This window comes from Mobula birostris, chromosome 13 (genome assembly GCF_030028105.1).
Source record: "Mobula birostris isolate sMobBir1 chromosome 13, sMobBir1.hap1, whole genome shotgun sequence".
Lineage (NCBI taxonomy): Eukaryota > Metazoa > Chordata > Chondrichthyes > Myliobatiformes > Myliobatidae > Mobula > Mobula birostris.
The window spans coordinates 7,409,822-7,422,598 of NC_092382.1; the positions used below are offsets into that span (position 1 = coordinate 7,409,822).

Below are 12,777 nucleotides of genomic sequence, written 5' to 3' on the forward strand. Positions count from 1 at the left end.
TTTGGAGAGCCCACAATTTCTGCGAGACAGGATCACAATCGCCGCTAAATTAACTGAAACAAAAGAAAAATATTCATTGCTTCATGGGTCTCGAGTGCACAGCGTGACTTTGTTTGCATGCTAAGGCCGGTACTCCAGATCGCGCCACTGCCCGAACCGGACGCCAGTGCGCGAGTGCGCCTGTGCTGACTGAGATGGGTGTTGGTAATCGATCACCCCGACACTTGTTCAGCGACGGGCAACTGATCTCTCGCCAGTTTCACGCGCGATGGCAATGGGCAAGAAGGAAAGCAGCTCGACCTCCGGTGGTTTTATCAAGTGGAGAACAGACAACAGGGTATAGTTGGATCTGATCGGTTGTTTGAGGGCATCGTTCATTAATTGTCCTGCTCCATGTCCTTCTCTGAGATATTCATTTATGATGCTTGCGTGTTCCTTCTCCACGTTGAGTGGGGAATGGCTGTGCACGGTTGGACAAAATGCACAGGCAGAGAAAGCGACAAAGTACTTAGGAGTGAAAATAATGAGCTAGGAATGTAATTAATATCAGCGCGCGTAAGTGGTAATGGAATCACTCAATTCGTCTGGATTAATACGAGTGTCTTTTGCTAGAAAAGTAGAATTGGGGGTTGTCAGATGAATGCGTGGCTGAAAGAAAATGTGGAAAGTGCAAAGACATTTTTTTTGATATTGGCGTCTCTTTATTCTACAAGTGATCTGCACAAGGAGGGCAGTTTGTACCTGTGCGGTAGAGGAGCAATAAACCTGGGTGTGCTTTGCAACGATTAAGTTGACTAGTGAATAGGTTCAGAAGCACAAGGGAGGCAAAAGAAGCAGGAAGCTGATACAGGGTCAGTCGGATTACCTTCGGCAGAGAAGCAAGGCAACAGCAAGGCAATGACTGGGGCAAAGTGAACTGAATGTATTCAGAGAAGAGATAGCAACACGCTATCGTGGTATTATGCCCTTTACCGAAACGTTGCGGAAAGGAAGAATGTAGGACCACAAAACATAGAAGGGGAATTAGGCCATTCGGCCCACGGAGTCTGCTCCGCCACTCCATCATGACTGTTTCTGTTATTCCTCAACCCCATTCTCACGCCTTCTTCCGGTAACCTTTGACGCCCTAATGAATCAAGAACGTGTCATCCTCCAGATTAAATATAACCAAAGTCTTGAACTGCACAGTCACCCGTGTCTAGATATTCTAGGGATTCATCAGGCACTGGCGAAATATTTCTTTTCTAATCTTTGTTTAAATTCGATGTCCTCTATGCTGACACTGGGACTTCTTGTCCTAGACTCCCCCACTATCGGAAACATCCTCTCCACATTCACACACTGTTGACCTTTCAACACCCGACATATTTTGATGACATCAACCTAATTTTTGTAAACCCAGCGTGTACGGTCCCATATCTATCGAACATTCCTTATATGTTAGCTTTTTGATTCCTGGGATCATTCGCCTACACATGCTCTAGACTTTCCCCAATGCGAGCACATCTTCTCTTCGATTAGAGGCTCAAAGCTTTGCATAATACTTCATGTATTCTAATGAATGCCTTATAAAGCGTCACTGTTACATCCTTGCGTTTGCGTTCTAGTTCTCAGGAAATGAATGCTAGCTTTGCAGATACATTCTCCAATAGCGACGCATCCTGCAAGTTGTCCTTAAGGGTATCCTAAACTAGGACTCCCAGGTCTCTTTGCACCTCTGATTTTTGAATGTTCTCCCCATATAAACAATATCTACTCCTCTATTCCTTCTATGCGTTTCCCTGCAGTCACCTTCACCTGGCACTTTGCCGTCCACTGACCCAATCTATCAAATTCCTTCTGCATACACCCTGCTTCCTTAGCACTATCTGCCCCACCACCTTTCTTCGTAACCTCCGCAAACATGTCCATAAGACCATCGGTTCCTTCATCCAAATCGCTGACGTATCACATGAGAAGGTTCGGTCCCAACACCAATGACAGAACACAACATTAGGGGGAATGCACAGTACAGCCGCCATAGCTATTCCTGTTAGAGGACGTCATGAATCAAACAGATTCACTTAGCATTAGATTCTGAACCAGAATCAGCTTTAACATCAACGGAAAATGTCGTGGAGTTCATTACACCCGAAACATAATTTTGTAAGATTATGATAAAATACATTAAAACAAACAAACCATCAGAAAGAGATGAAAGTCACGTAAATCATATTAAAAATAAGAATGAAACGTGCTTCTATTTTCAATATTTCCTGTGTGAGTTGATATAAAAGACTTCAATAGGAAATTATGACCGCTCTAAATTAAAGCACACAATCTAAGGTCTGCAGTATGTCTCACGTCTCGACATTTCCGCGACCTTACCTGGAATAGCAACGGCTGCCAGTACGGGATAGTAAATAGAGACGATATAATAAATTGCTGGATATCCCATTTTCTGCCTGAAGCGGCGATCAGTTGTGCGAAAAGTGCCAACTGTCCAGAAGCGCTGGTTCAATGAGCCCTTATACACCAGGAGGAATGTCCCTTAAGCCAATTAATGTCCCCTTAGTTACATTAGCTACAGGACAGTGAACAAACAAACAGTGTTTGTTTCAGTCTATTTTTACTCATTGTGACATTGTGTCACACACTTAACTCTTCGCGGGGCATCACGTACAATTCATTTGATGTTTATTCAATGTATTTTAGAGGGGTCAGAGAAATAGTGTACTGCAGCAAAGAAAACAGGACCCGTCCAGTTCGTGTCTAATTCTCCCTGGACTTCCGTACCGCTCCATTCACATAAACAAATTTGTCTTAAATGTTACATCAAAACCGCGTACATCACTTTCGCTGGCAGCTAGTTGCACCCTCACCCCAGCCTCTGAATAAAGTCCCCCATCAGGTCTCTCTTAAATATTTCACATTTCGCCCATAACCCATGACAGATGGTTCTAGTCTCACCCAAAAGATGATAAAAGCCTGTTTCCATTTACTTCTTATAATTCAGTCCGCCTGTACGAAATCTCCACACATTCTGCTGCGCTCAAGGGAAGAAAAAACAACGTCTTAACCTGTTCAAACGTTCCCTTGAATCAGATTTTCAAGTCTTGACCATGTCCTTGTAAATTTGCTCGATATTCCTTCAATGCCAGTGGTGCTTTTGTGCAGGCAGTTGATCAGAACCCCGCACAATGCTCCAAATTGAGTTTTACCAATGTACAATGCAACTTCGGAATGACATCCTCAACTAAATATTCTGATTTGTCAATGCCAAAGTGCCCAAAACCCGCTTTCCGACCCAATCTTCCTACGACGCCACGATCAATGAAAGATGGATCTGTATTCACAGACCCCTTTATTCCACTGCACCACTGGGTGCCATGTGTACGTCCTACCCGGGTCAGTCCTCCCAGTGTGCAACATCCCACACGTCCGCAATAACAGCTGAGCCAGCGGTGATCGCTGCAGCACTCCACTATTTTCTGGCCTCCATTCAGAGTGACAACCATATAACTTCACTCTCTGACCTCTACCGCAAAATCATGTTGAACCCGGATTACTGCTTCCCACCGAATAAAAGGGACTGAACCTCTGGACTAACCGCCCATGTGGGTATTGTCAAAAGCCTTGTTGATGTCCAAGTCGACAAAATCCACTGACACTTCATGAACTTTCCTGATAACTCCTAGACAAAGTTTGTAAGATTGGTTAGATACGGCGTACCACTCAGAAAATCACGTTGACTTTCAACAATAATGCCGTTTCTATCGAAATACCGACCATATATATCCTGACACGTCGAGTATGTGAAATGATTTACCTACTATTGGCCTCAGATTCATTGGCCTATAATTTCCTGACATAATTCGAGTTTTTCCTGACCAGAAAATTTTAAAAAAACAGCTTATTTTCCGGTCACCTGGCACCTTAACCTTGATTAAAGTACTTGTAAATATATCTGCCGAGAGCCCCGAAATGAATGGACTTGCCTCCCAGCGTTCGACGCCGTTTCAAGGATCTGGAACTTATCCTCGATAATTTGTCTCAAGAGAAATTTATTGATATCTCCCCCTCTCTCTATCTATCTATCCATCGAGCTATCTGTCTGTCTGCCTATCTCTCTATCTGTCTATTTATCTACCTATGCATCGATCTATCTGTCTATATAGCTATCTATCTGAGTGTCCACCTAATCTTCCTTCACGTTTTCTGCCAGAGCAATGTCATGACAGCTTTTAATCCTGCTAGCTTCCCTCTTCTGTTCTCTTGTTAATTCCTTATTCCGGCTGTGCAGCCCCTTCGGCTTGATACCCCTCGAAAACCAGGGTACTGTAAGATTGGTGGACCTGCCTTTTGTTCTAACAGGAACACAGGAACACTGCACTCTCAATTCCACTTTCAAGGTCTCCCACTTATCAAGCATTCATTTGAACAAATCTGGCAAAGTCAATCCCATCCAGTCCACTATAGTATCGGAGTCCCAGTCACTATATAGGAAGTTAAAATCAACTCCAAACACAATCTTAATTTTCTTGCAACCATCTGGCATTTCTGAAAATTTCCTCCTCTCAATTCCGCCGCTCTTCAATGTAAAATCAGTAACGTGGTCATCCCTTCGTTCTTATTCTGTTCTACTGGTGCAGTCTCATTAGAGGAGCTCTCCAGTCGGTGCTGTCTGAGCACTGATGTGACATATTCCATGAGTAGTAATAACACTCTTCTCCATTTAATAACAACCTCACATTTACATCTTTTATGAAACAACGGAACCCCGGAACATTGAGCTGCCAGGGCTGCCACCCCGCATGCAATTGTCACCAGTGGCTACAATATCAGAACTCAGCGTGTTGACCCATTATCTAAGATCATCTGCTTTATCTAAAATACCCATTGTATTGAAACAGACTAATTCAGATTATTAGTCGCACCATGCCCAGTCTATCGGTCATGCCTTTGTATGTCGGCTTATTATCTGCTTTCCGCACATCTACTTCACTAGCTGACCTGTCACACTAAAATCCATATCACCACAACTTCATTTTAAACGTCTCGGAGCAGCATTGGGAACTCATGACACAACGATATTGGATCCCGTACAGCTGATATGCAATCCGCCCCCATTGTGAACGTCCGACCTGCCGTGGACCAGAGTCCAATGATCCAAAACTCTGAAGTCCTCTCTCCTGCACGATCCCCTTCGCCACGGCTGAACTGTGTCATGTTCAGATTTCAAGCATCACTGGTATGTGCTACGGGTAGCAATCTCCATACCACCACCCTTGTGGTCCGGCCCTTTAAATTATCACCTAAATACCCGGAACTCACTTTGCAGGACATCGTTTCTCGTCCTGTCCATGTAATTAATAAGCCCTCATTTCACAACCACGGTTGCTTCCCTCCTCCTCCAGACACCTCCACATTAACAATGCTATGGGCCACTGTCCGAAATTTCACCAACCCTGTTACCTCGGGGTCATGTTATCTTCGAATCTCGCCCACATACAGTTCTGTCTGTTCCTGTAATCAATGAATGCCCTATTATTACTATCGTGTTTTTTTTCCATTCCCAGTGCGGTAACGAGGTCCAAGACGATATGGACAAGGGAGGCATAGGAGCCTTTACAGGGCTGGACTGTATTCAGGGATTGAACTTCGAGTCTGGAGTCCACCATCTTTGCGGATTGGAAATAACATCTCCACCTCGCTGACATTCAGCACTGCCGCGCCACAAGGACGCTGCTGTTGTCACCGACTTCATTAAACCCTGCCTGGATGAGTGTTTGCCTCTGAAATATCCCAGTACATTCCGAAACCAAAATTCGAGGAAACCAGGAGGTTCGTCGTCTTCTGAGGGCCAGCTCGGTGGCACTGAAGTCTACGACCCAGGTTTGTACAAGAAAACTTGATATGACTTACGGAGGGTTGTTTCAAAAGCGAAGGAAGAATTCCGAGAGAGGTTAGTGGCGACGTCGGATACACGTCAACTCTGGCAGGGTTTGCAGCTATTACTTCATCCAAAGGGAAAAAAAACAACAACATCATGACTGACAGTGAAGTTTCTATTTTATATTAGGTAAGAAAGGAAGAATAAAACTTCAGCTATGAGGAGCCCTGCACCATTCGTTGACCCTGTGACCTCAGTGCTGGAAGCCGACGTCAGCGTGTCTTTCAGATGGGTGAACCCTGCAAGGCAGCGTTCCCCGATGGAGTACCTGGTAAGGCTCTGAAAACGAGCATCAACCAACTGGCAATGGTATTCAAAGACATTTTCAATAGCATTGATGCGGTTGGAAGTTCACACCTGCTTCTAAAGGGAGATAATTATAACAGTGATCAGCAGTTATAACAAGATCAGCCTTAACGAATATTTCAAGAGCTTCCTCGTCTACAGTGATGAAATGTTTTGAGATGCAGGTCTTGGCTCGAATCATCTCCAGTCTTTGTAAGGACCTGGACCTTCTGCAGTTTGCCTACGCAACAATAGATCTGAATGAATCTCCTCGCGACCTTGGGTCACCTGAACAATACAAATTCCCCCCTCAGGATGCAGAATATTGTCTATAGCTCAGCGTTCAACACCATCATTCCCAAGGTAGTGATGGAAAAGGTACAGATCATGTGGCTCTGTACCACCATCTGCAACTAGATACTCGACTTACTGAAGGGAAGACCACCATCTGTGCAGATTGGAAAAAACATCTCCCATCTGCTGATAGCCTGCACTGCGCGCCAGAAGAATGACACCACTGTTCTATCCTCTGTACACCCATGATTGTATCACTAAGCACAGCTCAGATGCAATCTATAAACCTGCTTATGATACCACTCTGGTTGACAGAAACTCGGATGGTGACGAGAGGGCGTACAGGAAGGAGATGTACCAGCTGGTGGAGTGGTGTCGTAGCAGCAACCTTGCACGTAATGTTAGTTAGACCAAAGAACTCATTGCGGGCTTCAGGAAGTGTAGAATACGAGAACACAAACCAATCCACAGAGAGTGATCGGAAGTGGAGAGGGTGAGAAATTTCAAATTCCTCGGTGCCAATCTCTCTGAGGATACAGCTTGTTCTCCACGTAGCCATAAAGACGGCAAAATAGCGGCTACATCTCTTTCGGAGTTTCAGGATATTTCGTTTTGTCACCTACAACACTCAAAAACTTCTACAGACGCACCGTCTGGAGCATCTGACTGGCTGCATCACGGTGTTGTGTGGTGGGGCGGCCGCTGCACAGGATCGAAATATGTTGCACAAGTTTGAAAACTAAGTCAGCTCAATCACTGACACGAGCCTCCGTAGAATCCAAAACATCTTCAAGGAGCGGTGCGTCAGGAAGCCGGCGTCCATCATTAAGGACCCCCTCCCCCACCCAACGTGCCCTTTTCTCATTGTTACTGTCAGGAAGGAGGTGCAGGATCCTGCAGGCGCATGCTCAGTGATTCAGGAACAGCCTGGTCCCCTCTGCCAGTGGATGTCTAATTGGACTTGGAAGACATGAACACTAAATTACTAATTTAAAAATGATTTCTGTTGTCGTAACACATGTTTTAACTTAGCGGTTTAATATACATACAGTATATTATTGATATAATGTGGTTTTATTTTCTATGTTTATAATGCATTGCATTGTTCTGCCGTCGAAAAGTTACCAAATTTCACGATTTATGTCGGTGATATTCTGATTCTTATTCTGAATAACTACCGTGGCTATTGCTTCCCCTGAACCCTCATGAATCCAACAAGTCGAAACTAATCGCAGAACCGCCTGTGACGCAGCGCAGAGTCAAGCTGTTGTTACGAGTCCGGCTGCAGTTTAAATACAGAAATACAACAGCACAGAAAGAGACCATTCCGCCCCAAGCATCGGGGATTACCCACTGAATGGCTTGACCGCATTTCATCGCGTTCATGAAAGTTGGCCCGGTATTTACGGCATTGTATTAATGTTCAGTTATTTTCCCGCCTTTATCAATATCAAAGAAATTTGGATTCTAGTATAAATTCTGCCATATTTTCCCTGTCCACTAACTCCGTTACTCCTCTAATTTTACACCACTTTCTTTTGCTGATAACTGCATTCATGGAGAAGGAACAATGTAGAAACAAGGCCGTTCGGCCTGTCTGGTCCATGCCGAATGTATTCAAACTGCCTACTCTTATTGGCCTGCCCCGGGAACATAGCCCTCCACATCCCTACTATCCATGTACCGATCCGAAACTTTCAAACGTTGGAATCGAGCATGTATACTCCACTTGTGCCGGCAGCTCATTCCACACACTCGCGATCCTCTGAGTGAAGAAGATACCCCATTTTCCCCCCTTGAAATTCTTATCTTTCAAACTTACCCCATGACATCTGTTTGTAGTCCCCGCGAACCTCAGTGGACAAAGCATTTGCTGTATTTGCCGCATCTGTGCCCTCATCGTTTTCAGTACCTCTGTCAAACCGCCTCTCCGTCTTCTACTTTCCAAAGAATGCAGTCCTATCCTATTGAAACTTTCCTTATAATCAGGAGTTCCATACGAGTCAATATCCTTGTGAAATGGTGCTGTACTCATTCAACCTCATTTATACCTTTCCTGTAGATAAATAACCAAATCTGCGCAGGATACTCAAATTAGGCCTCACCAAATCTTCTATAACTTCAACATAACGACCTGATGTAATACATCCTCTGTACTTTCCTACCAAAGTGCAAACCTTCGCACCTGTCTACATTAAGTTCCGCTCTTCAGTCGATTTTTCCAGCTGATGCAGATCCCGCTGCAAGCTATGATAGCTTCCCTCACTGTCCACAATGACCTCTATTTCGGTGTCATCCGCAGATTTGCAGATCTAGTTAACGACATTACCATCTAGATTATTGATATTGATGACAAATAACAAAAGACTCAGCACCAGTTTCTGAGGCAGACCACCCGCAACAGTTCTGCAGTCAGGAGGCGATCCTCCACTGCCGAACTTTGGCTTCTCCCATAAAGCAAATGTCTGTCCATTTTATTTCCTCTTTATGAATGCCGAGCGACGATACCTTCTTGACCAGAATCGCATGCGGGGTTTTATCAAATGCTTTACTGAAGTCCATGGAGATGACATCCACCGTCTTCCCTTCATCCACTATCTCGTAACTCCCTCGAAAAAACTCTGCCCAGCTATCTGTTTATGCATTGAACTTATTTATCAATTTATTTATTGATGTATCTATCTATATTCGCGTGTATGTATGTATTTATTTGGAGATAAAGCGCGGATCAGGGCTTTCCAGCCCTGAGACCCGTTTGGCCCAGCAACCAACCTATTAACCCTGGCCTAACCACTGGTCCATTTAGAATTATCAATGAACCGAATTAGAAGTAACTCTTCTTAATGTAAGAGGAAATCAGAGACTCCCGAGGATTCCATGTCGATTAGGAAGGAACATATAATCTTTGTCACAGAGGACGCCGGAATTAAATTCCGACGTTCCGAATTGTACTATCGTCATGCGAACTGCTACTATAACCTTGCCCCTGCATATCATAATTCCACTTCGCCCATCTCCACTCACTCATTCATAAGATTGTCTCCGTTGGCAGGTTTGGTCTATTTTCCCTATCAGGACTGCACCAGCACTGATGAATCACGCTGTTCTCCAGCCCTGCTTTGTAATGGGTTCCTTTTTCCATTCCCTTCAGCATGTCTGGTGCAGTGTTCTGCATCAATGGTTTCATGCGCGCTGATCTCGGAATTGGTCCTGGGAAAGGAGAATCCCAGTTAGGGAAGGATAAATAAGTAAATGCAGAACACAATCCAGAATATTTAACAAAATGGTTCCAGTGGTTCCAGTTAAATATCAGAGAATGTATACAGTATACAATCTGAAATTCTCTCTGTTCGCAGACATCCACGAAAAACAGACGACGGCACCGAGGAACGAACGAAATTTCCTCCTACGAGCTTCAATGCTTGCACACTGGTGATAGTCTTTTCAAACCTGTCAAACTGATACTGACTCTTTGGTCTAACTATGCCTCTGAATCTCATAAATCTATAAATCCACTCGGTTGTACAAAAGGCGAAACCTGATTTTGTCCAAAATCTTCGAGAGCACATGCTTTCGAATTCAGGCATCATCTGGAAAACATCGTCTGCGCCGTTATCACACTGTCCACATGCTGACTGAAATATAGGTACCAGACCCCAATGTAATATTCCACATGCAGCCCTGTGATAATTTTATCAAGAGTCGTCAGAAATTGTGGATTCCCTAACAGTCAATTTATCGACTGATAAAGACAATCATCCCACAGACCTTCTCTACCACCCTATCAACATGTGTAGCCGTTTTCAGTGCGGTATGAGCAGGATCCTGAGACCCGTCTCCTCATGAACATTGTTATCTGTCTCAATATTGCGAGCATACTGTTTCTTTACATGTAATGTCCTAAGGTACAAAAGACACAACAGGACGCACGATCATTAGCAGGAAGTAGAGATGGATATATATAGGGAAGTCAGGGGTAGATACATGAATATTAATAGGGTGTAATGCTTGGTGAATTTGTCCTCCCAAATATTGAGTGGGACTGCCAAAGAGTCAACAAGTTAGATTGGCTGAAATGCGTTCATTGCTCCCAGGAATGCTTTGTGAGGTAAAATAAAGATGATACTAAAAGTCAAATGGTTGAATTCGATCACTTTTGAAGGAATGAGTTTGTTCAATTGGCTGATGTGTTAGCGTGGAAGTTGTTTGGGACCGATGGCCATCACTCTACTGGTTTACAGGTGTTTAGACTTAAAAGGTAGAACAGACATTCAAGTCCAAGACATTAAATACGCGAACCCTAATTTAGGTGGCATTAGGAAGGAAATCGCAGATGTTATATTAGTAAATGACGCGGGAAACGTGTGAAGCCTTTAGGAAAACAGTGGCAGAAAGCCCGCGTTCGAGTCAAGCGCAGTGCCAGTTCTTCGGATAATGATGATTGACGATATGGTCATGAAAAAATAAACAGATATGTCCAGATATAGGCAGCTGGGATCTAAACAGTTCCTTGTAACGTAAAAGGGCCAAGGCAGCACCTTAGTAGATCCAGGAATATTCCTTTTTTTAATATAAAAGAGAAAACTGAAATATTGCCTTTACAATACTGTACAATATTCTTAGGCATATGCATATAGTATATAGCCAGTGTGTCTAAGACTTTTGCACAGTACAATAGTAATTTTATGCATTGCACTGTATTGATGCCGAAAAATAAATCGTGGCATATGTGTGTTATGATAAACCTGTTTCATATATTGATTTCTACTGTAGACTGAGAGTGGGGAGGGGGCAGGGTGAGAGGAGATTCATGATTGGGAAAAGGGGATGGGAGAGCGGAAGGAGCGGGAAGCACCAGACAGACATTCTGTAATAAACAATAAAGAGATTGTTTGGAATCAATTCTCCTTGCCGGGTATCTCAGGGACCGGTGTGACCCGGAATTACATTCCGGCCACCAAACCCACAATCCTCCAGCGGCGATCCATTCTCCCCTTTCTCAACATCTATGATCTCGAGATATTTACAAAGCCACAAGAGGCACTGCAGACGGTGGAAATCTAAGAAGATACCCACAATGAGAGCTGGAGGAGCCGAGCAGGTCAGGCAGCATCTTTGGATGGGAGTAAACAGTGAACGCTTCAGACAGAACCCCTTCATTTGGACTGCAAAGGCCCAGGGAACGGCTAGAAGTGAAGGTATGCAAACTCGTTCTCCTCTTCACATTGACTGATACAGCACTCTGCAGAGGTCTCAGGCACACTAGTTACATGTATATGTTTATGACTTTGGCACGACACTGACTATATGTATAGGGTATATCTGGTGTAAATAGGTATGGAATAGACATCATTAGCGTCATGGGTGATCTATATGTAGAACCACAGAAAATGGGGGAAGTATTAAATGAACACATCTACATTGACTCGTGAGACGGACGTAGTTTGTGAGCCCCAGTGGAGGGGAATGAGCTATCTGAAGCAGATCAACATTAGAATGGAAAAATTGTTGGAGTTGTTCATGACTGTATTCAAATCCTGGACACGTTTATCCCGAGATATTATGGAAAACCGGAGCAGAGACGGTCGTGTCTTTGGCAGAGATACTTGTGTCCTCCTGATCAAAACCTAATGGATTGAAAGTGCGAGGAATAGCCAATGTTGTGTCCTTATATAAGGGAAGCAAGACATGAGCCAGGAAACTACTGGTTGAAAAGCTTTTCAACAGTGGAGAGTCAGCTAATTTACCTGCAGAGAGTAGTATCGCCCTCATGGAGTGAGTTTACCAGAGTGAGTATAATGTTCAGGGCTCTCGGTTCGTGTTCGTCTCGGGGAAACCCCATCCGCCCGCCAAACCGTGCCTCACGGTTGCGTAGTTGCTGTGTAATGCACCCTGGCGCATACCCCCACTTCAAATATCAGACAGCACACAATGTACCATTTACAGATTACACTTTATAAATCTTACTGGAACTATGTAATTAATAGAGATGCAAAATAAAAGGAAAGTAAAAGGCGTCAAACTTATCAAAGTTCAACCACATCGTGCAGAACAGTTGGAGCTCAATTAACGGAGTCTTCTTTCCACCGTTCGATCTCCTCCGACCTCCTCGACCCGCCGCTCGGGACCAACCCCGGTGGTCGACCTGAGCGCGTCAAGCAGGTCCTTCCTCTTCGGTTCTGCTCCCGAAAACCCGCCAAGCCACACGGTCCCCAGCCACGTGAGACAGAATATCACCCACAAAGAGAATAACATGGACACTCATT

General features: G+C 44.3%; 2 protein-coding genes across 2 annotated transcripts in view; one reads left to right on the top strand and one right to left on the bottom strand.

The window, feature by feature from the left end:
* The window catches only part of LOC140208268 (NACHT, LRR and PYD domains-containing protein 3-like), a 552,847-nt gene that overhangs the window by 295,012 nt on the left and 245,058 nt on the right, over window positions 1–12,777 (bottom strand). The window lies entirely within an intron of this gene.
* The window catches only part of LOC140208264 (uncharacterized), a 351,814-nt gene that overhangs the window by 163,155 nt on the left and 175,882 nt on the right, over window positions 1–12,777 (top strand). The gene's annotated exons all lie outside the window — the stretch shown is intronic.